Raw genomic sequence first — 26,077 nt, forward strand, 5'->3', positions numbered from 1 at the left:
TTTGAATTCGAATTCGCCTATAAATTACATGTGGCCATCCAGCAAAGAACACTTTGAACCTTTAGATTATTGTCCACTGTTTATGAATCCTCAGGTTTTTGCAGATTTAGTCATGAGATCTGTGTTTGATAGGTTACCTAAGGATACCCAGCAGTTCATTCTCAGCACCATATCTGAACCAGGTGAAACTACAAACACTAGAGGAATTGTTGCCTCTGAGGGAGCTACTCCATAGGTTGTGAGCATGGAGGCTCCAGCTACTATGCCTATGGCACCAAGTTCGCCTAGGCCAAAATCTACACTTATGCGGGAAGTTCCCAAAGCCAAGAACGAAAAACAGAAGAAGCTAATGCCAGTGTGCAAGTCACCAAGGAATCATGTTGTTACCCAGGCCCAGAAGAAAGAAAAACAATCAGTGAAGGATAAGGGGAAGTGGTGGATTTGGGGTCGAAGAGGGCGTGAAGGATATAGATGTCGAGGGGGTGGAGCTTATCTCGAAACTGTCGGATTATATCCCTCCATGTAAGGGAAAAGTGGAGGTCCCTAAGGACCCAGGTGTAGGAAAATTCCTCCTCAATGCGCCACTGCTACTAGAGGGCATCACCTTTGAAGTTCCACGCTTGGTGTAGATTCCCCATTTAAAGATGGAAGACTGGGATTTGGCAGACCATGAGAGGTTCCCCCACCTTGCAACGGAGAATTATATGAAGAGGTTATATTACAAGGAATCCAATGTCACCGCGTTAGAGCCTGTGGAGTGGATTCACAGAGTAAATCAGGCGAGGTTGTTGAACCTGCTGTGGGTTCCCCACTACCACCACTCCAACATCAACCTCATTGTTATCAAACAATGGCTAACCTTGGTGCATGACGGATGCTTGTGGCTAAGCATGCCAATGCCCATTACAGATATGTTGATCCATTGGATCATGCTTTTATCGCACTCAAACTTGAATTTGGCCAAGGAGTTTGGTGGAAAGACGAGTGAACGTGACCTCGCAAAGAAGATGAAAGAAAAATTCAAGCTAGTGAAGAAGCCATGTGAGTACTTATCACATCTATCACTGACCTTGCGGTTAAAATTTCTATAAAAACCCTAGCTAGGAAAGTCACGAGAAAATGTTTCGTGGACAAGGTTCCAGCACCAGTAATTTCTTTGACTACATAGTCTGCATAGAATGTGCAGTTCAATTGGTCACGCTACCTCTGTAGTGATTTCCTCGCAAATTGTTGTGAGGTGCATGATGAGAGAAAAACCTTCCACTACGCATGGTTTTTTGCTCTCCATCGTGCTAGTGGCTTGGGACCTACCAGAGGATAGTCAGTTTCCTCCTATGGACAAGGGATTGTCGAAGGCTACACAGATTGCATCCCTCTGGGAAATAAAGGATGTTGATAGTGTCATAGAGACCAAAGTCTTTTGGGTTTTGATGAGGCAAGAATTTGCATGGCCATCAACCAGAAGCCATGGCTTTCCCCAACGGTGTTTGAGCAGCGAGTAGAGTATGCGAGTTTAAGGCAGATTTCCACCACATATATATCAGGGCACATAAGGATCCACAACAAAAATGGTTTGATTTTCCTTACTTGGCCACGGATGACACCATCTAGGAAACTATCAAGCATTTGTCGAAATATTGGCATTCTCCATCTGATCTGGCTGCAGGAACCAGAAAATATGCGGAGAAGAAAAAGAAGGAGGCAACAACACAAAAGGTCCAGCAGTTGGCCGAGAAGCGTAGAAAAGAGGGCGAGGAGAAGGCTGAACAAGAAGAACACGGCTCTGAGTGGAGTTGCATGTCCCCTTCACCCCAAATAGAGGAATAGGAGAAGTCAGAGTAGGACGGTGGTGGAGACAAAGAATAGAGCATACCATTCCGGGTGAAGCGGTACTGGGAATAAGAAAAGGAAGGACCACAAAAGAAATCCAAAGCAACAAAGCCATCATTGGATCCCATCACACTAACAAAAGGCAACCTTGACGAGATTGGAGATTAGGTAAGCGATACTATAGTGGAACTACTCCAGGAGTTCGAAAAATAGCAACACCAAGCACTAAGTACCATTTAGAAGGATCTGCACGAGCTGTGGATTTATACGAGTAGGGTCTAGGTGGGTGCAGGGCAGGTGAGCGCCGCACAGACAAGTTTGGCACCCGGGACTAGTCAGGCAGCAAAGATGGTCAAATCATTGGATCTACCGGTAGTCACGTTACCAAAAATATCCTTGAGCAGATCCTTGAGCACAGAGGTGGCCGATGACAAGGTCATCGTAAGTTCTCTAAAGAACATCAGCCTCAACCTGGCCATGCTCCCCAATGAGTACCTTCACACACTACAGTCAGGTGTGATAGTGGAGTTAAGAGCATGGGAGCAGCGCACGCACAACCTCATAAGCAAGTATCAAGTGAAAAACAAGCAGATGTTCATCGAAAAGGTGGAGGCTTTGGAAGCAAAGAAGACAATTCAGGTGCAGAGTGCCTAGATCGCGGCTGCGGTTGCAGAAGCATGTAGGACAGTGCCATAATTCCATATCCTTGAGGAGGCACCGTTGGAGGCAAAGATCAGAAATCTTGCTACGAGCGTGTGGGATGCCAAGGTAGAGGTGGCCATAGTTTAGATTAGGTTGAACATGAAGATAACAAAACTGGATTTGAAGTCACAACCTTCAACCCCGTCAAAGGTAAGGGAACAATGCGAAGTCGTTGTTAAGGATGAAGTTGCTACGGTAGATGTCACAGTGGTGGAATGCACCGCGTTGTTCGAATAGGCCATGGAAGTAGTGACTAACCTATAGGTATTAAATATAGAGGTCTGTGAGCTCTAGTAGCAATACGATGAAGTGAGGGCGATGTCGTGCACCGTTGCTATAGCACAATGCCTCGCCAAGCTGTAGGAGGCTAAGTAGCTGCTTACACAAGTGGAAATGGAATAAAAGGTAGAGGCAGTCCTTAAGACTAGGTTGGGGCCTTGGTTGGTTGAGGCCTACATATTCTCCAGCAACATCTAGGAAAAGTTGGAAAACTTGCAGAATACGCATTAGAAGATTAAGTAGGATAGTGTAGGACCAGCCATTAAGCAGCTGGTAGAACAGATCAAGTAGGCAGGCACGCAAAGCATGACTGAAGTAGTGTTTTCACAAGTGGAGCTAGGGGATCTTCACAACAAGATCTTTGTGCCAACTGAACGACTCGAGGGCGAGTCACGATCTTTGTGTTGGGGGCCTATTGCGATGGGGTCCCCTAGGTCAAGTTTTGGGGCAAAAGCCCACATTTTATGTAAAGGAATGTAAATTCTCCACAAATTGTGGTCACGGAGCACGTAGATAGTTAAAGAGTCAAAAAGGGTTTTACCCTTCTTTATGTAAGTTAGGTCGGCTTTTTGAAGATCTACCCATGGTCCGTAGACCATGGAATTGTATAAATAGGTGTGTCTTAGTGATTCTAAGGCAATAATATTGAAGATGAAGATGAATGTAATGGGTCAATAGGAGGAATATTATAAAAGTCTTAGGAGGAAAATTCTATGAAGCTATGTACATAGAGGCCTAGAGTAGAGTCTGAAACTAAGTGTGTGGAACCCTGTAGCTGAGTGTGCAGGGAAGTCTTGAGTCTGTAATTTGAACTGAATATTAATAAAGAAGATTATTACATAAATTCTTGTGTTTTACCTATTTAATTTTGTTATGTATGAATGTGCTTTATGTTGTGATTAATTATGGGTTTATGAAATAATGTTTTATTGATGTGTGACTTTAGTGGATTTATATTGTTATGTGAATGCAATTGTAATTAAGGGTTTACATGAAGATTATATCGTTGTACGTTAAAGTTATCAAACACTTAATCATATCTGAGTAAATATTGGGATAAGAGTAATATTTGATGTGTGCAAGTAGTTAATTTACCTATTCACGGTTCGTGAAAGCCAGTCATATACCTTCGTGGAGGTCTAGAGGTTGATTAAAGGAAGTTACATCGAAAAGCCATAAAGGCTTATCAATCTACACAAAGGCAAATTTAGGGCACAAAACGACATCATGCTGATCTCTGGGTGTGGAAACGCAGTTCCAACACCCCCCGTACTGCTTCTGGTGAGACTTCAGTCCACGCTCCACGAATTGATGCAACTCACTCTGAACCTGGGTGAGGACCCACTAAGCCAACAGCCCAAAATAATACCTTCAGTCATAATCATGAAACATTTTTCATTACCCAACATAATATTAGTTCTCTACATATTTGCAAAACTCTCCTAATATTATGTAGAGCTTCTCCAAAAGTATCACCCATTACTGTAAAATTGTCCATGTAAACCTCTATGCAATCATGAAAAAGATCATAGAAAATACCAAGTATCGCCCTTTGAAATGTGGTTGGTGCGTTGCATAAACCAAATGGTAGCACCTTATATGCATAGGTTCCCTAGGGACATGTGAATGTTGTCTTCTCCTGGTCCTTTGGAGCTATCCTAATTTGGTTGTACCCATTGAACCCATCTAAGAAAGAAAAATACCTCTTCCCTACTAGAGTGTCCAACACTTGGTCTATAAAAGGCAAAGGAAAGTGAAATTTTAATGTAGCTTTGTTTAGTTCCCTGTAATCCACACACACTCGCTATTTACCATTTTTTTAGGGACGATAACTTGCGGGGATACCCATTGTCTATCTGAAATAGGATAAATGAACCCTACATTTAACAATTTCTGCAACTCATTTTTTACAATTTCTCTCAAAGCAGGGTTCATTCTCCTTTGCGGTTGTCTCACAGGCTTGGCATTTCCCTCTATGTAGATATGATGAATGCATGTATTTGGGTGAATACCCCTCATGTCTATGTATTCCCAAGAAAATGTATCCGAAAAGTATTTCAATGTCTGAATTAGTTGCTCCTCCTGTTCAGGAGTCAAGGCAGAATTGATATTTAGGGTTTTTCTAGAAGAAATTTCAATTACCTTACCTCCACATTCAGTCATTGAATATGCAGGAAATGCAGATAAGAGGGTTGAATGTAATTCAGTTGTTGTATCATATTTATAAGAGTTCTACAGGTTAGTAATGATATCTAGATTAGGACTAAACTGCCCCTCTAAATGCTGTGAAAAATTAGGATTCGAAATATGACAATTTATCATATTTTCCTCTAAATTTTTCTTAAGGCTCATGGCTTGGGTTATTGTCAATACTAGGTGAATAGCTTTTGAATCATGTTCTTCATCATCCCAATAGGTATTTTCTGACTTTAGGAGAGGTTTGGCAGGGGGTATAGGTTGATATGTTTAATTTTATCCCCATGAGCGATGGTCATGTTTCTAGATCTACACCCTATGTGGGCATCAGCCGTAGCCAACCAAGGTCTCCCCAAGATCAAAGATTTCCCTCCCAATTTGGTCTTAGGTTGAAGAACATAGAAATCTACAGGGTATTCCCAGAAATCCAATGAAATGACATTGTCTTATAATACACCCTTTGGCTTTACCTTAGACCTATCTTTCAATTCTAACATGATAGGAGTAGGAAGTAAGTCAAAGGATCCTATGTGAGACAATATTTCCATGGTCATCACATTGATGGTTGCACCTAAATTGATTAAAGTGTTTCTTATTGGATACCCATTGATAAAGGTGGTAACCATAGGGATCCCAGGGTCTACATATTTCTCAGTAACAAATACGACGGACACAAGACTTGCAAGTTTTCCACCTACTTGAATTGTAGAAGGTTCCTTCTTCTGTCTCCCTGGTTTCTTAGTACATAGCTCCCTCATTGTTTTGGCATAAATAGGTATATCCTTAATTACTTGTAGTAACAAGATCTTAATGCATACATTTCTCAGTTTAGACACAAGATCAAACTTGGTTGCTTTAGTTTCATTTCCAACCTCTCGAGAAAAGGAGGTTGGACAGTATGAGACGAGGAAGGTTCTTGTGAATTTAAAATTATTTGTTCGATTGGTTCTGGTGTGATTTCTACTCTAGGTGTAACCATAATGTCTTCCTCTATAATCTCTTCAATTTTTCTGGGCTGAGGCACCAATTTTCCTAATTTGAGTTTGATTTCCTGCAATGACACAGGAAATTCCTACAACGCAGGAACAAAAAATTTCTGCAAAGGCTGTGGTGTAATACAATAGGTAGGAAAAGTGAGATATGTGGCCACTCCAATATTGTGAGTAGATAGGATGGCTTTATTGTTGGTATTGGGTATTGGCGGGGCAAGAAGTTTTGTAGGTCATGGTTGATTTGGTGGGGCAAGCAACTAAAGTTGTTGTTGTTGTGGCTGACCCATTTGTTGTGGCATGGGTTGTGGTGGATAAAAATTTTGAGGGGGGTAATTTAATGCAGCAGGATAAGGAAAATTCCCCTACCAAGGTTGTTGTGGAGGCTAGGGCTTCCAGGGCATTGGAATGTTCCACATCTGATTCTAAGCATAAGGAAATCGAGAATTTTGTTGTGACATACCTATAAGACGTGACTGCCATGGTTTTTGAGGTTCCATTGCATAGAGTGCATTGAAAACTTCCTAATCTACTAGATATGCTTCTTTAATCTCTGGAAGAGAAGGACACTGATCAGTAGAATGATCAACCTCACAAATTTGGCATACCTCTATACTGTCTGCAGGACATTCCCTCAAGGGATGTTTCTTCCTACACTTGGAGCAGAACACAGCCAAGGCTTTCTCCACTTCCTCCTACTTCTTCTTAGCCTATAAAACATCTAACTGTGAAGACAAAGTGCTAAGAATGTCATTTTTTAAATTTTCAAATAAGTTTCCCATTTCAGCTCTAGATACCCCAACCCCTACAACTAATTTAGTGAATCTGCAAGAGGTATCTCTTGATCCTTTTCCAACCTTAGAATTTCCCCTCGAATATCATCAACACAACTCACAAACATCATCATAACTCAATTTTGATACATCACCTACTCCCATCAAGTTCAAAACCTCGAGAGATTCTGGTCTTATGGCTCTCAATAAGATTGTTCTCAGGGTTTCCTTATTCAGTTGCTTCATCTTGGATCTTTGCAAATTATATTGGAATATTTCCAAGAAGTATAACAGGATTTCCTCCTACTTATGGGTCATGCCAAAGATTTCTTCCCTGATGTCCCTGGTCTTACAATAATCCTAGTACTTTTTCAGGAACACCTTCTTCATGTCATCCCATGTTGAAATGGAATTCACAGTTAGTCCCATGAACCATCTGAGAGATGCATCCTTTAATGTGGCAAGAAACAAATTTAACTTTTGAGAATTTGAAGAGTAATCGTAGCTCTTGCACAATACATCAAACTTGAATAAGAAAGAATCAGGATCTTCACTAGAGGTACCACAAAAATTAGGCAAAGTAGAGGGAGGAATGCTTTTCATCTAACTGGTCCCAACAAAATCTTTGATAGGAAATTCAAATGTAAATGTTTCCCCTTCCTTCTCATGATAGTCCCCATCTGTAGTACCAATACACTCTAAATGAGCCATATTAAACCAAAAAGGAGTGGAACCCTGGTAAACTACAAATCCTTCAGATTCAGCTACCTCGAACTTTGGTTCTTAAATAAAATTGAAGAGGAATTCTTCTTAAAACTGACCACTAAGAAAAGACGATGTCCTCCTAGTAAGAGGAGATTCTTGATGAGTAGCAATAGTGGATTCTTTGTCAAAAAGACTATTAAGTTATGGTATGTTCTATTTTTATAACAGTTTACTTCTTTTTCTTATTATATTCCACCGATTATCAATCACATGTACATAAAGTAAAGTGCAGATAAAACATTAAACGATCGACAGAAAACAAGCCAAGACAAGAGACACAAGATGTGGCGGCTAGCCAGGGACAAACCCCACAATGTGTGGGGAAACCATTTGATCAAATCTTTTTTTATCTTCAATAATTTAGCAGAGAGAAATGGTACAATAAATCTTATTCATATCAGCAGTAGCAAACCCTAGATCAACATCATCAGCATTAGCGGCTTCATTATCAAACTAGGGCAGACCATATCTCACAAACCGACCATCGGATTGACTTCATTCCACCACCAAAAGTTTCGGCTTCCAGAGGAGGTTCAGATGAACCTACAACACAGTTCATATGAGGAGATCTTCTAGGCCACGCAAGTCAATATTTACTTCTGCAGTTGCAGCTTCAGTTTCAGCAGTTTCCGGCTTCAAACTAGGGCAGTCGATATCTTGCAAAACATTCATCGGATTGAATTCATTCCACCACCAAAAGTTGTGGCTTTTAGAGGAGGTTCAGATGAACCTACAGCGTAGTTCCAAATAGGAGATATTATATGCCACGCAATTCAATCTTTACTTCTGCAGTTGCAGCTTCAAATTCAACAGCTTCCGGCTTCACATGTGTGAGAGAGAGACCCATTTCAGCGCAGTAGAGAAGAGACTCATTTCAGCGTAGTAGAGAGAGAGAGAGATGTGATGAGATGAGTGAGTCCAAATGAGGAAAATTCCTCTTATATTTATACAAAACGTTGGTGGGTGAATAGATGTGACTGTTGGGCTTCTGAGCCTACATGAGTTGTAGGTCGGCTTGATAATAATTCCATAACCAAAATAAATTCATATCTCCATGAATACTTATCGGAATTAGATGATCTTTATATCAATCCTACACCTCTGGATGAGAGGAATCTAATAAAAATATTATCAGCCATGAATAAGATGACCGACATGAATTTTTGCCCTGGTTTCCAATTTTAACACTCCCTCTCAACCATGGAGAACTTCATCTGCAATCTGTCTATCGGTCGCTACTATTCATCCATCAAATGTACTGCCCTGTACAGCCTGACCCTTGCCCTGCTATGCTCTATTCTGCCTATTCTGCTTTGTCTTGTTCTGCCCTCCACTGATCTGTATTGTTTTGCTCTATTCTGCTCTGCTCTTGCATTGTTATATTCTGCTCTACTTTTGTCCGAATTATGAAGAAGAAGAAATGATCGAGGATGTATCATACTGACTCAAAGTTAGTCTCAGAGTATGTACCACTAGTCCCAGACCAGTCTCAACCAACCCGAAGTCAGCGTCATAGTGAGTACAACTCCACTGGTAATAGACCAATATCATCCTCCACTGACTCAAAGTCAGTCTCAGTGTGCATACCACTGGTCCCAGACCAGTCTCAGCCGACCCGAAGTCAGCTTCATAGTAAGTACCACTCCTACCACTAGTCCTAGACCAGTATCGCAGTCTCAGAGAGTGTACCACTGGTCCCAAACCAGACTCAACTGACCCGAAGTCAGCGTCATAGTATGTACCACTCTCACTGGTCCTAGACCAGTCTTAATCGACCTGAAGTCAGCGTCATAGTATGGTACAACTCCTACCACTGGTCCCAGACCAGTATCATTGATCCCAGATCAATGGAGGTCATCCTAACGTAGGGAGTACGGTAGATACAACGATGTGTCCATCGGTACTACTATGGTCCCTAACTTCATTTCCCTGCTCATTGATCAGATGAGAGGTACTTCCCATGAGTCCCAGACTGCATGGGTAGGATGCCTCGACAGGAGAACTAATCAATCCTGTCCTCACAGGAGAACACATCAATCCTGCTACAATCATCGTGGAGGACACATCAATCCAGGTTGCCATGGAGAATACATCAATCCAGGCCTCACAGGAGAACTAATCATCCTGCTACACAAGAGAGCGAATCATCCTATTCCACAAGAGAGCGAATCATCTTGTCCCACAAGAGAGGGAATCATCTTGTTCTAGTGTGCACCACCAGGGGAGGGTGAGTCACCCTGTGGTCAAATGTTGCTCCAGTAGGAACCGCAAGCCCTCAGAGCTCCCAGAGCTCAATGTATGCAACATGCAGGACCCTTGTACAAGGGTTTCTTACCGACTCCAAGTCGTTTGGTAAAATCACAGATTTGATCTTTCCTCGGGGCTTTGACAAGGTGTATCAACCTGTACATCATCTTAATGTGATGGAGCTTCCTTGCTCATCGACTTACCATATCCCAGATGATGTCTATCTGCTGGAGCAATTGACGAATATGGGATTCCTCAATAATCGAATCCCACCTCTGGTTGTTACAGAGAATCACAGTGGTATCCAATGTAAATCCAAACAACTCACTAAAGAGCGTTCACAACCAGACTACCCCACACGAGGTTATACTAGCAACAATATATCCTGCTTCAGCGGTGCTCAAAGCCACTGACTTCTGCTTCCTGCTCGTCCAAGATATTGAAGCAGATCCCAAGGTGAAATAGTACCCAGAAGTGCTCTTACGGTCCACCACACTGCCTGCCCAATCAACATCAGTATATCCGAGTAGTATCACATCTCCGGCAGTGTATCTTAATCCATGAGAGATTGTGTCCTGAAGACATCTCAGAAGATTCCTGGCATCAATCCAGTGAGGCTCAACCAAATATGAGCTCACAATGCTAACTGCAAAACATATGTTCGAACGGAGGTTCACCAAGAACATCAATGCGAATGAGTTTTTGAAACTCAGAGGCATTTCCCAAGTCTGGTCTGACATCACTACCATATAACTTCTAAAAGTTAAGATCCTCGAGGTAGTCATAGGCTTGCAGTCCATCATACCGAATCTTTCCAATATATTTACCACATATTTTCCTTGAGATAGGAAAATTTCCCTTGGCTTCTGCCACACTTCAAGTCCTTGGTCCTTCATTTCAAATTCAGAAGCCATCTCCCTCTTATGTTTGTGAATGAGAGGGTTTGCACCTGTTAGAAAGAGGTCATCCACATACAACACCAGTACGAGAGGCTTGTCATCTTCAACCTTAAAGTAAAGGTTAGGATCAGCTTCACTCCTAGTGAATCCCAGCTTCATCAAGTAGCTATCGATCCTCTCATACCATGCTTGGGGTGCTTGCTTCAACCCATAGAGAGCCTTCTTCAACCTGCATACATAAGATTTTCAATCATAAATCTCAAATCCTTCATGTTGCTCCACATAGACCTCTTCTTTGATAGAACCATGCAAGAACGCGGTCTTAACATCCATCTGATGTAGGTTCCATCCTTGTGAAGCCACAAGGGCTATGATCAAGCGGATGGTCGTATATCTAGCAATAGGTGCAAATATCATAGTCTATACCTCCCTTTTGGGATAAACCACGAGCAACAAAATGAACCTTATACTTTTCCATACTTCCATTTGTTGCATGCTCTATCTTGTAAAGCCATTTTGAAGTAACAATTGTCTTGTCCAGGGTCTGGGAACTACTTCCCAGACATCATTCTCCATAATAGACTCATATTCTATGGTCGTAGCATCCTTCCATAGTTAATGCTTGATGACATCTGAGAATGATGAAGGTTCATTTTGTATGATCGTGCTCATGATGGTTAGGTATCCCTGATACCTGTTGAGTTTCTTACTTTGATGGAAGGTTCCTCAGGGTGTAGCATGTCCTTCAGCATCATCAAGTATCCCCCTAAGCCATGAAGGACTCTTCCTAGAAGAGGAAGGCCCATGTGGATGAGGATCAATCGGATCTAAGGGTTCTTCTACATCAGGCATTGATTCATCATCCTTTTCTTTCGGTTCCCTGGTGTCGGCTTCTTGAGAGCTACTCAAAGTCAGCAGATTGTCCACCTTGCTGAGAGCCATATCTTTGTCAAAGGTGACATCATGACTAATCACGACTTCCCTTTGACTGGTGGTGAACATTTCTTCAGGAGTTTAGGAACCCAATGCTTGATGAGGGCATCGATTTTGTACATATACGGCGGTGATTGTAGTTTCAGCCCATAGAAACTTTGGAAGTCTTTGATCATGTAGCATGGCCCGGACAGCTTCCATCATCATGTGGTTCTTCCTTCCCACCACACCATTATGCTCAGGAGTATGTGTTGTAGTAGTCTCCCTCTTAATGCCAACCTCAGGTATGCCTGAGTAAACCAATTGTAATATATCGGAGGTCTTTCTTTGGCTTGAGGGGAATGGTCCCCTTTTGAGCTTTCCTTTGGCACATCCCGGACATACACCTTCTTTCTCTACTTGGAATTCGAGCATCCCTGTTACCATCTATCTTACATCAGGTAGAGCTTTTTAATGAAGGTGGGCAAACCTCCGATGCCAAAGTTCGAACTAAAGAGTTGTGTCACAAGACATGACACCTAGCAGACTTCCATCAACCTGATATAATGAATCAACACTAAACCCAAGAGTAAAGGAATCTTTAACATTATTTTTCCATATACATACCTTGCCATTGCTGAAGGTTACCTTGTAGCCTCTGTCTTCCATTGCCAAGATGGACACTAGCTTCCTTTTGAGGTCAGGTGCATTTAATACATCCTAGAATTTCTAGCCTTCTTGAATGCTTGTCCTCTTCCTTGATTCCCAGCTCTCCTCTTACCTTTGCTGTTGAATTTTTCATTCCTTTGATTGCCATCAGAGGGATTTCGAGTTGCACCACTGCATACTATACCATGCTTCTCTAATCATGATTATCATCATGCTACCCATATCCATGATTTTATCCATCCTAATGCTGCTCAAACTAGTGTGCATCATCATCATGCTATCCTATATGTCCATGATCTCATGTTGCCCTTTATGTCCATGACCTCATTCATCATGATGCTCATGATCTCATACATAGTGACTTGCTTTATCGCAAATGTAACATCGTCATTTTCTTCTAGCCTTAGGTCCAGCCTTTCCTTTTGATTTAGTCCCGGAATTGTTTCTTTTCTTTGCATGAGAAGAAAAGGCAGCAGGAGGACCTTTAGGCATGGGCATTTCTTGCACTTCTTCCCTTGTTTCTTCTCGAATGCATCTAGCCATTAATTCCTCGAAACCTGGAATTACATTATAGTTCAAAAGAGTAGTCCTGAACACATACCATTAAAATGGTAATCCTCCGAGAGTTGTGAGTGCCATTTCTCTGTCAGTAATAGTTTCCCCAATAGATAGGAGATCGTTCTTGATCTCGGTGATTCTTAAGAAGTATGCTTTCATACTTTCATCTTTACCCTTCTTGATTTCCCTCAGCTTATTTCTAAGAAACAAAACTTGATTTGCATCATTAACTTTAAATAAACTCACCAGTCTATCGTAGATTTCCTTGGAGGTGTCTAGATCAGAGATGTAGGGCACCAAGAGCTTGTTGATAGAGTCCCAGATGATCTTTTTCACTTTAATTTCTCCATTCTTCCATTTGTTCCTGGCAGCAGGAGGTGCATTTGATGGAGGCTCAACAATATTGCCTCTTACGTGACCCAACACTCCTTGATCCTCTAGGGTTATATCAATAGACATCTTCCATCTGTGATAGTCAACTTTCTCACGGAGCTTGTCTTTGGCAGGGAAGAGTGTTGAGGACCCCATAGTTCTTTTAGAATAGCCTTGCCAATCTTCTCTTCAATGATTGCTCTTGCTCTTGCTCGGGCTTTGTCTTCACCTCAGCTCCGATACCATGTTAAGTTATGGTATGTTCTATGTTTATAACAGTTTACTTCTTTTTCTTATTATATTCCACCGATTAGCAATCACATGTACATAAAGTAAAGTGCAGATAGAACATTAAACGATCGACAGAAAACAAGCCAAGACAAGAGACACAAGATGTGGTGGCTAGCCAGGGACAAACCCCACAATGTGTGGGGAAACCCTTTGATCAAATCTTCTTTTATCTTCAATAATTCAGCAGAGAGAAATAGTACAATAAATCTAATTCATATCAGCAGTAGCAAACCCTAGATCAGCAACATCAGCATTAGCGGCTTCATTATCAAACTAGGGCAGACCATATCTCACAAACCGACCGACGGATTGACTTCATTCCACCACCAAAAGTTTCGCTTCCAGAGGAGGTTCAGATGAACCTACAGTGCGGTTCAGATGAAGAGATCTTCTAGGTCACCCAAGTCAATCTTTACTTCTGCAGTTGCAGCTTCAGTTTCAGCAGTTTCCCGCTTCAAACTAGGGCAGTCAATATCTTGCAAACCGTTCATTGGATTGACTTCATTCCACCACCAAAAGTTGTGGCTTTCAGAGGAGGTTCAGATGAACCTACATCGCAGTTCCAAAGAGGAGATCTTCTAGGCCACGCAAGTCAATATTTACTTCTGCAGTTGCAGCTTCAAATTCAACAACTTCCGGCTTCACATGTGTGAGAGAGAGACCCATTTCAGCGCAGTAGAGAAGAGACTCATTTCAGTGTTGTAGAGAGAGAGAGAGAGATGTGATGAGATGAGTGAGTCCAAATGAGGAAAATTCCTCTTATATTTATACACAACGTTGGTGGGTGAATAGATGCGACTGTTGGGCTTCTGAGCCTACATCAGTTGTAGGTCGGCTTGATAATAATTCCATAATCAAAATAAATTCATATATCCATGAATACTTATCAGAATCGGATGATCTTTATATCAATCCTACACCTCTGGACGAGAGGAATCTAATAAAAATATTATCAGCCATGAATAAGATGACCGACATGAAGTTTTGCCCTGGTTGCCAATTTTAACAAAGACTCTTCTATGTTGTGGGGGTATTTATCTGCTTAGGATTAGTTGTTGATCCCTTTTTAGAACGATCAGTCCTCAGTTCAAATGCCCCCTTGTTCTTTGCAAGCTTTTTTTCCCTACTAGTTTATTAGTGAATGAAGTGGTGCTCACACCACCACAAAAAATTTTGAAAAATTTATATTTTCCCCTATAAAAAAAAATTCAAAACTTCTACTTACCAAACAATCAGGACGTGGCTATGGTGAATTCTGATCTCTACAAGCATAGGCCTTACCCCACATCTTACCACTTCGAATCCCCCAGTCCTAAAAAACTCAAACAAAAATAAATCATACTAAAACGCTTTCAGTATCATCCCTTAGCACCTCCCCAACAATGGAGCCAAAATGTTTGGGAAAATTATAGACTTATAATTTGACAGGCATAAATCATCAACGAAGGGTAGGTATGTTTATGAGATGTTGCACAAAATATATGCAAGATAATACCTTAACTTCTTTTCTAATTAAACCATTCATACACACATCTCTAATGTCTCTTTTCTGCATCAACACTTGGAAGCAAAGGCTATTGAGTGGATCCAATCATCCCTCTACAGCTCTTGATATTGTTGATGTTGATCAGAAAAGATAAAAGACCAAACAAATAGTCATAAAAATTAAGAGGCTAAAACCTGATTAAATGATTCCAAATGCATTTAACAAATAAGATTCTTCATCCAACCATTTCACATATGCTGCTAAAATCCATAAAAGAGAAACACTAGTTGTGAAAATAACTTACTCATGGCTAAAAATAATCAACAGAAATAAAAATATTGTAACTAATGGAGTTGTGAGAAAAGGGGACCCTCCCTTACTCACAACCCCTCTACTATTAAAGGATTTTACACCAGGATATCAATAGAACATATAACTTTCTATTAATTTGAAAAGTATTACAGAGATGTACAAGTTTGATATGTTTGACCAATCAGCGCCTTTGCAAATGAAACACAATGAAATTTATACAATTTCAAAGGAATATGTTTGCCTGAATAAGGAAAACTAATATGTTGTAACTACTTGCTATCAATAACTAAACATAATGACAAAATAGCTCTGTTGATTTTGATCCATGACTGAAAGCATGGATCAAACTAATTTCGTTACATTGTCGGAGCTTTTTCCCAATATGGCCATCGAGAAGAGGCCTAAAGATCTGGGTGATTTCAATGATGAATTCGAGGCAGATAATAGAACAACGTCCATGTAGGTGGATTTCCTCATAAAACCCATGTTCATTTTCTTCTTGAAACTAAGTGGAACATATCCAACCACCAATTCTACTATAAGAAATCTGGGAAGTTACAGGAAATCTGCATCTACAGGAAATCGTGGAGTGTCTCCAGGAAATCAACGACCATGGCTGTCTGCAGGAAATCGTGGAGTTACTTCAAATCATGACTAATTGTCATAATATTTTAATCAATCAAACTTGATAATTCGATTAGGAAATGATTAACTTCAAGAAATACTTAAGAACAAGCTAGTAAAATAATAGTTTTTAAGATAATTAGCATACCATGAGCACACAACACCCTTGTGGTCAAAACGTAGATAATATAGGCAAAATAGGAGTAGTTAGGAATAGAAAAGAATTCAAAAAGGGGGCAGCAAGGTCTTAGGAGGCTATCAAAAAGTGATAAAAATGGGACTCAACACCCACTACAACAACTTCAATTCTCAATATCTAAGTTGAATGATGATGGGGGTTTAGTTACATGAATCATGAGAAATAATAAATCAAGGGAATCCATCCTAGGTTATTTATAATATCTTTTCTTCTCCAAGGAAGATCAACCACTACTAAAATAAGTTGAATCTTTAGTATTTAGTCACAGTTAATGGGTTGAGTGTATTTCATTCACAAGAGTTTCTTTCCTAACAAAAGGTCTCGGCTTCACATTTTGCAATATACTATAGACATACCAACAATCAAATGAAGAGAAGGCATTAGAGGGAGTAACATAAAAAGTGACTCCCATTTATTATTTCAAAAAAATCAAAGGTTGAATTCGATGGGCTATCACTCAAGTTTTATCAAGGCCACAAAAAAAATTCATTTCTTTAAAACATACCTGGGATGGAATACTGCACAATGTTAAACAAAAACAACACAAGTTGGCTCAAGCATATTTAAACTCAAATTGCCTGAATAGGGTTCCTCCTAAACTAATATGACAAAATGGTAGTATCTTAGCTTCCTTCAATGTGGATACAGAACACTGATGTACCATAAGGGTGGTCCAGACTCAGTTTTCTGTAGAAAACTTCACTCCTTTATCAATATAAGACTTGAGTTCTGATTTCGTTACTTCTGAACCCTATTGCGCAAAAGTAGAGATGGGACCCAACCCTATAAATTCCTCGATGCCACTATTACCCATTCTCACCTGCAACCATAGTTATTGGTGCATTGCATTAATATTCAATTCCCTAACCAAAAAAGTAGAATTTTTTCGTGGCAATATGAATTTGATATTCAGTTATAGACAAAAAATAACCTACAAAATACTTCATAAAATATGATGTTAAATATAATAACTAAATTTATAATTGGAATTTTAGTGGAAACTTGTGTAAATAAATGACCATGACGAAAGGAAGTCACTTTAGAAATTTCACTGATACACAAAAATTGTAGTGTAAAATGAATCAACCTTTTCAAAATAAATATTATTTTCTTACAGTGCAAAAAAAATGTTACTTCTAGTGTGGCATTATGTAGAGCATCTAAAAGAAAATATTTTTTAGCCAATTAATCACTTCCTTGATTCTAGAATGTCTTCAAAAATGGACAAGGAATAGTAAATAAAATCAAAGGAATTAAAAAAAATATGCTAGGAAGGGCACTAAACATAATATTTTGAATTGACCACAATAGATCAATTACTTATAAAATATGAAACCACTGACAAGGATATTTTCATAAGTAGAGCATGTCAAACAACTCCAATTCGAGAAGGTGTATCTATATCCATGCCATAGAGAAGCATCAAATTAGATAATATAGGTTTAACTAAAATAATCGTTTCTCTAATAATAGTACTTGTATCAATCAAAAATATCTTTCAAAGGGAAAGCATAAAATAGAGAAAAATTGTGGTAAATAATGCAACCCTATTCCAAGACTCTATTGAGAACAAATATCTCAACAACTTACATATATAGACTTGTGAAGACAGAAAATAAAATACCAAAGACTAGTCAAAAAACAAAAATTCACTACACCATCAATTAGTTGGAACAAGAATCAGTTTTGTAAGAAACAATTCCACAAAAATATTTGAGGATGGTAAATTTTACTATGTTTCTATTCAGAAACATGATATCTATTGTGGGGGGAGGGAAGGGGGAGAAAGCATAGAGAAAAACAAAACAATAACTAAAATCATAAAATATTATCCATGCAGAAAAAAGTTTAGAAAATACTGTGAAAGAGAAATATAAAAACTAATGGCATCTCAAAGAACACGAATCCAACTAAAGATGTTTATCAAGTTAATGATGGTTGAAGTTACATTATCTCGAATTTTAAGGAAACTAATGATGGTTGGGGGCCATTCCTAATGACAAAGAAGACACCCCTTTAATTGCAGGTTTCATTATGATAGTTAATGAATTGTTTGGAAATGTGTGAACATTGCTTTTGTGCCTTTATGGAAAGACTTTTGGTTCTTTTTGTTTATGTCAAGTAACTTTTAAGAAATGTTGCTTCTAAAATGTATGTTCATGTGTCAATTTTGATAGGATTTATGTTTTTGGGCAATTTTTGATAGATACCAGGGCTTGTCACACCACTTTTTTTCAATTTTTGAGGTTGCCCAACAACACACCATTTTGTGTGACATTACTAATATGTAATATATTTTAATGGTAGTTAAAGAAAGCATTTCATACGGAAAAATTAGAAAAAAAAAACCTTTAGGATTACAACTAGTATTCATCATGTCCAATCATTATGCCATAAAACATCCATCACATTAGAACTATAGAAATCAGTAAGGAAAAAGATATAGTATGACATGATGTCATGATGCTTGAACATTGAAATTGATGCATAGTAACTACCCATTACTAATGATCTTCATGATGTTAAGTAAAAAATATGCAGTATTATGCCAGATGTCATCCGTTATCTACGTACCAACTAAATTGAAAAGATTATTTCATATCTTGTGGACTTTTAGTTACATCTTATTCAACACCTTATCAATTATATCTTTTTTTATTTCTTGTGGGTTCCTTGAAGTTCATAAACTGGTTTTTATAACAAACATATCCAATATTTATGCACAAGTACTTCACCTTGTTGACCACTATCTCAGAGAATTCATTCATAAAGGGGTTTTACAATTCTGAAAAAATAAAGTAAATATATTGTAGTTATATGGGGGGGATTTATATGTATTAGGGGTTATAGAAAATCTATCTAGTAAAAATATGGGACTGGGGTTTTACAATTCTGAAAATATAGAGTAAATATATTGTAGTTATATGGGTGGGATTTATATGTATTAGGGGTTATAGAAAATCTATCTAGTAAAAATATGGGACACCTAGTAAAAATAGGGTTTTTTTATTGGAAAGATGTATTGGGAGTGGGGTTCAATATAAGACTTTTGGAAGGTATTTATCAAATATCTAGCGAAAATAGAGATATTTTTTAACTGCCCAAAAACATGTGTTACATCATAGGTTCACTAAGTGAAGACCCTGTGTCTTTGTTAGGCATTAAACCACGATGTATGGTGTTTTCTTTGTTATTTTGCATGATAGGGTTAAAAGACACAAGTTTTTGAGTTTTATGAGTTGATGAAAAATTATTATCCTTTTATCTATATGGTTAGGATTCATCCTATTGAAGCATTTTACCACAAAAACTGTATTTTCTCTACACCCTATGTTTTGCACCCATGCATATCCATTATTTGAAGACTGGTCAAAATCTATAGGCAGAAAGGTATAGTAGGACATGATGTCATGGTCCTTGTAATGGTTGGAAAATATAAGGATGCACACTAACTACTGTCATTTACATGCTCAATGATATTAAGCATAAACCAAGCAATGTTAGGATAGATGTCATTTGTGATGTCTAGAAAAATGTTTGGTGTGAATATGTGACTCTATTGATTTCATATGGGATAATGTTACCAAGTTGAATCCCATCTAGAGCCGCAAGCATCTATTCACAGTGGTAAATGAGGGTGACCCTCTCAAACTTGTGCGATTTGGTGGCACTATCCATAGATAAACTATTGGTTTTATTAAAATATTGCATTTAACCTATTTATTCTAAAGATTCAATTATATAACACATTGGCAAGGTCTTAGGATGTCCTCGGGCTTAATAAGAAGGAAAGAGGCATTCACTCTCTGACAATTTCATTATAGAGACAAAAATATCCCAAGGCTAACCCAACAATAGGACAAAAAAAATAAATATGGATAAATATTCATACAAGTTGTGTTCCAAGTACAAGATAAGATAATTTTATTTATGTCCACCAAATGACTACAAAAGTCTATCAAAGGAACAAAGATAGTACATCTAGTGTTAGTACAAAGTGGGAGTGACAAGGAATTTATAGACTGGACTCTAATTGTCTAGCCAAAGAGAGTATAAGCTAAGCTATCATTACAAACATAGATGTTATAAACTGAAGCTCTAAATATCTAGTACTGAGAAAGAGAAGAAAGGACGTCAAGCCCTACTAGAGCTGACAACTAAGGATGAGTGAAGGGACCAACAAGCATACAAAACAAGATATATTAAGAAATGCATCATAGAACTAACATGGATTCTATATTTTGAGAAACTTATACACACATTATATTAAAGAAGAAATCACTGTAGTTGGCATTTTTCCAAACAAAAATCTAGGAAACCAATTTGTAATGGAAATCAGACTTGCAGGAGTAAGTCCCAGACAATTTTCTTTTTTATTAAATGAAAAGATAAATTTGTAACATAGGAAGGAGAAAACATGGGAAATGACATATTGAAACTACATCTAGTACCAAAATTTCATAATTACTGGCATATGCTATTACTCAGTTGACTTACCTCACCTTGATAAGCTACAACTGATTGCAATGGTTTATTAGTTGCAGATGTACACAAGTCCCATATTAACAAATGGCAGTCATCTCCAACATACCCAAAAAGGTACTTGTCCCTTAAATGCCATGCAACATCTTCCACGACACCCTCATGGACCTACATTGACATGAGGTCATCAAACACTTTCAACAAAGATAACAAAATTGGCAACATAAAGTTAACAATACAAATGAATAGAAAATCACCAACATATCCCATTAAATTTCTACAGAAAAATAAAACTAAAAAATAAATAAATAAATAAATAAAATAGTAAGCATTTATAATAACCCTTACATATTTTAATGGTCACATTTGTGGGGGTGAGAGCTCAGTTCTAATAGTGTCTTTACCCTTATTTTTTTATGCCATGCTACCATCATGTAAAACCAATCAACTTTAGAATGAAAATGGCTTTTGACACAACCTGTACAATGTGACACATTAACAAACCTAAAGAAAAAAACTTTTGAAGCCTAAAAACATGTGTGTGTTCAATTTCATTTAGAATCCTCTGCTAAGTTGCTACTGACAGACAACAAAATATGAACAAATCCTATTATATGGGAAAATCATCCAACTCTTGAATTTTCTTCAAATTCCAACCTAATGATAATAAGAAGCCATTATGATGGGTGGATTTATTTGCAGTCAGACAAAAAGTTACTTTGAAAACATTTGTCAAAATAACTCACCTTAAATATTTGTTGGGCCTCAAGCACTTTGTTTTTGGCAGGAGCATTAATGTACCACAAACATATTTGTGCATCGTCTGAACCACTTAGAAGAATAGAAGTAGGGCATGTTACATCTATCTAACAAGAGAGCTTATTAACCCCAACTTTGTAATTAATGGCAATAGAATCCTTGGGCTACCTGATATCTATCACATAGAGTGGTGTAACAATCATCTGTCAGGAGTCAAGTTGAAAATTATTATTATTATTATTATTATTATTTAAATATATATATCATTCGGTAGCTTGGGAAGTGTGACATGGGATTACTGACAAAATAAGATGCATAGGTAACTCTCTCAGACAAGAGAAGCACCTAAACAAGAATGAGGGTCATTTACTTGTGCACTAAGAAATGTAGGATTATTCAATAATTGTATATGATGTATGCATCACATCCTCAAGTATATTGCTTGGAATAAAATGCTAGACTAATTTTCTATTCTTTAACTGAAACAAAGTCTAGATTTCATATATTTCCAACACCCTTCAAATTTGTTCATTCTCATGATGCAATTACAAGGCATCTCATGATTAGGCAAGAAGGGACACTTAGCATAATTGAACAAGACAATAACCAATCAATTGAGAGTAGCTAGAATAGTAAGTCAAAAAAACTAATTCTTACACTTACTCTTGTCTGAATGGTGTGGACCTTGCGAGCTTCTGCCTGCCATCAAAAGAGTGTAGAATATACTTAACATTATAATAGAAATTCATTGACATGATGACCCTCAATTCAGTTCTAAATATGCCAAGAAAATGGCAATCCATCATGAGGTTCTCAGCATGAAAATAGATGTGAAAGCACAGATTCATGAATCTTTGTTAACCTTCCAAATACACTATCAAAATTTGTTAGTTTGGGTAACTGGGGTAGTAGGTGACACAATATTTGACTCATCGTTGACTAAGAATGATATAGGACTATTAGTGCATGCTACAAGGTGCATATAATGGATACCATTATATATATATATATATATATATATATATATATATATATATATATATATATATATATTGACCACAAGGTTTCATAACCATAATACATATAGTACCTACCATTGTATCATTACATCTTTCCTAGTAAGGGAACAAGGTTGTACATTTTAGGTCATATTGCATCATGCCCTATATTGAGATATTGGAAATGCAAACCTTCAGGAAAGGTTAATGACATCGCTTTTGTAACCCTTTCATGACACTCTACTCCACCATGGTAAACTCTTGTCTTACCTAGGGTAAGACATGCTGGCACTAAGACATTTATAACACTGAAATTTGTAATTACAAAAATTGCACACAATCTTTAGTAGCAGTTCCCATAATTCATAATATCTGTTATACAATAATGCATGGAATTTCTTGATATATAAACATATTATGGAAAAAATTTGGATAGGGTTGCATGTACATCCTTCTTTCTACTACCTAATGGCTATAAAGACTAGCTCCCAATGCCTAGAACTTGGCAGCATGCATAACTCAGCAACATTCATGTGTCTTTACTTTTGTCACAAGAGTAGACATGTTATATGGATTCATCACATAACATCAAGTTCTCCGCCCCTGAAAAATCAACTTGGTTGAACCTACTTCCTAGTCTGGCTAATAACAACAAGCTTCTATGCTATGCAACTTGATAGCATATACTATGTTGCGGTTCTAAAAAACTTCAAGTGTAAAAGAAAACCTATGCAATTTGTACTATGATAAATATGTTTGGGATACCTGAAATAATATATGTATCATTGATGAATTTTAAAGAATGAAAAGATATGGAAGGTAAGGAAATCAATGAAAGGGTGAGCCACCAACAAGATCCTAGAGTTTAGTATTCAGCTGAGTTTGAAAACACTAGCATTTTAATCAGTGAAGAAAGACATCACCTAAATCATTACATTTTCATGTAGAATCATTTATTAATTCAATTTTCAAATACAGACTTTGAGAGGCATACCATAAGTTTTCCATGTAATTCCAAATAACCTATGAGGAATATTTTCATTTGTTCACATAAATCATCAAGCCTTGCAAAGTTAAAAATTCTGGGCAGAACCATAAGCAGTCCAACGAACATGAGAATAACATCTTTGTGCACATATTAGATACTGAAGAACTTGAAGAACTTGGAAATATTAGATGCATTCATTACTCATAAATTTACATACAGCTAATACATATAAATTTTGGCCACAATCTCCCACAAATTCACAGCGTAATAAATCATGGAAGCACACAATTACTTGGCATTTAATAGCAAAAAGATGTACAAGGAAAATAGTGTGGGTAGAACCTGGTAATACATTCAAATAAAAAATCCTTTCTCTTTCTCCTTGGGTTCAGCCTTTACACACCAGTAATACTGCTGAGTCTTGGTCTTTGTACTAGAACGCAGTCCCAGAAGAAATGTTACAGTTGTATACATATGAACAAGAAATAATTTTCCTTCTTAGTGACCCTTCCAGCACTTGTGATCAATACAGGAGCAAGTAATCAATCCCTTTGTGAGCTGACCTAAGCACATTTAACTCAGAACTCAATCCCCTCCCGTTCCACAATAGATTACGCCTTCCTCAATAGCGTTTCAAGCTAGTGGTATTGGGTACAAATTCATCTCTCTAGCAACAGAAATATGACCAAAGGTATGCATCTTTATTTATGTAGGAATTGGTTCCTGGGATTCTATTTTAGTGGCATAGTGATCCCTCAGCCTTTCTTGTAATTTTGGATTACAACCACCATCTTGAGGGGGCTTTGATGGATTCCTGTTGTAGTCAAACATACTGAATTTTGCACTAATTGTTTTCATAGCAATAATGAAAGGATTTTGTGGCATGTATTGGGTGTTATTTAACTTGCCATAGTGATTGATTTGTTGTATTACTTGTAAATGCAACAAAGAACATTCACTAACCTGACCTAAATGATAGAAATGGCATATTTACAATGATTGAATTATAAATTTTCAATAACATTGAACTGAACAAAATAGTTTCAACACAGACTATGAAAAATATACATCCCAAACATATAACAAATCCCAAATGTGTGGAAAACATTAAATAATGTGTTAAAATAGCAACGTTGAAAACCAAAAAATTACATTCAATTTTTTCCTTTCCAATAATGCAAAGAAAAGTAATCACATTGTACAACAACCAACATTGTTCATCGTAAGTGTGTGGTGAATTATTATAATCATAAGAAAATGGAAAATTCATATATTTTGAAAATATACACTGAAATAGTATTGAGATAACATAGTCATAGATGAAACATAAAGTGGGTCATAAAGTTGTTTATTCACATACTTAGTACCATGGACATCGCAACATTTACAAATGAACATGTTGGTGTATTTCATATACATGTCCATGTTACTAAAACAATTGGTTACTAAAAAATAATTAGAAAAAAGGTTCCACTCTCCATAAATATGATAAGGTCCTTCATGGATGAGAGAAAAAGACAATTCCTCACATGTTCTTCAAAGCATTCCCAACTTGGTTACAACTGCAAGATGCCCAGCTTCTCAAGCATGGAGGAGTTGTGTTCAGAGGTATCCCAATGCAAAGAGACAAAACCCCAAGACATGACAAATTCCAATCAAATTATTTCAAGAGGATTTAGATATTTTTAGCCATAGTATGTTCAATACAAGTTAGGAAACAAGAAAGGGATCTAAGGTGATTGGTGTTAGCAGTGTTGGCATTGATGTCAAAGGTGTTAATCTTCTGGAACCCCAGAACATTTTACAGGTGGCAGAGGTACATGGGGTAAACATTAAATTTGTTCTTACTACTCATCATCACTAGGATCACAAAAGGGGAATGAAGAACTTAAGAAACTAATCCCATGTATTGAAGTTTATGGTGGAGCAAAATATCATGTCAAAGGTTGTATTGTTGTGTTAGAGCATAGTGATGAATTATATTTAGGTAGGACAATGGCTATCAAGGCCTTGCACACAACATGTTCATTGTTGGTTGTGGAACTTTTTTTCTTAAGGCTTAGTAGAGGAAAAATATTGGCCTCCTTTCCCAATTCAACTCGGGTTTTCTGTGGGCATAAGTATACAGTGAAGAACCTTCGATGCACAATGAATGTTGAAACAAAAAAATGAAAAGATCAAGAAAAAACTTAACTGGGCTAAGAAACAGTGAAAGGATAACAATCCCACGGTGCCATCAACCATTCAAAAACAAATATTTCTTACTGTACTTATCCATAGCCAAGCCTTGGGGAGATTTTCTAGTTCAACATTAATAAGTTGTGGGGCCTAATATGTAACGATATTCTGGGTACATTTGAAAGTTCTTAAAGTTACTACAGACTTATAGGTACATAGAAATGATGAGCTTGATTAGGTTTGGGCTCAATATGAGTCATCAAGAATTAATTCGACTACCTTAACATTAAGAAGAATTATGACAGAAAACAAACCAAGACTAGGCAAAAGCAATGAGTGACATTTTAATAGTAGGTATATAGGTTTTGAAATATCAATTTGAAATGAATAGAAAGTGAACTTGGTTCCATGATATTGAAGTTTGAAAAAATTACCAGTTCTGTCAAGAAACAATATATAGGCATGGTCAGTATGTTGGGCTTGGGCCAAATGAAAATGGTGAGTTAATTGTAGTAGACTATGAGAAATTAACCTTGATCCTATGTGGAAAAGATTTCATTTGGTGAATG

At 37.7% G+C, this 26,077-nt stretch overlaps 1 pseudogene; it reads left to right on the forward strand.

The window, feature by feature from the left end:
• The first annotated feature begins 644 nt into the window (after window positions 1-644).
• On the forward strand, window positions 645-25,662 carry LOC149262017 (hydroxyacylglutathione hydrolase cytoplasmic-like; annotated as a pseudogene).
• The last annotated feature ends 415 nt before the right edge of the window (window positions 25,663-26,077 follow it).

Source organism: Pinus tabuliformis, chromosome 6 (genome assembly GCF_031772625.1).
Source record: "Pinus tabuliformis cultivar Carrire ecotype Pingquan chromosome 6, CPIR1, whole genome shotgun sequence".
Classification (NCBI taxonomy): Eukaryota; Viridiplantae; Streptophyta; class Pinopsida; order Pinales; family Pinaceae; genus Pinus; species Pinus tabuliformis.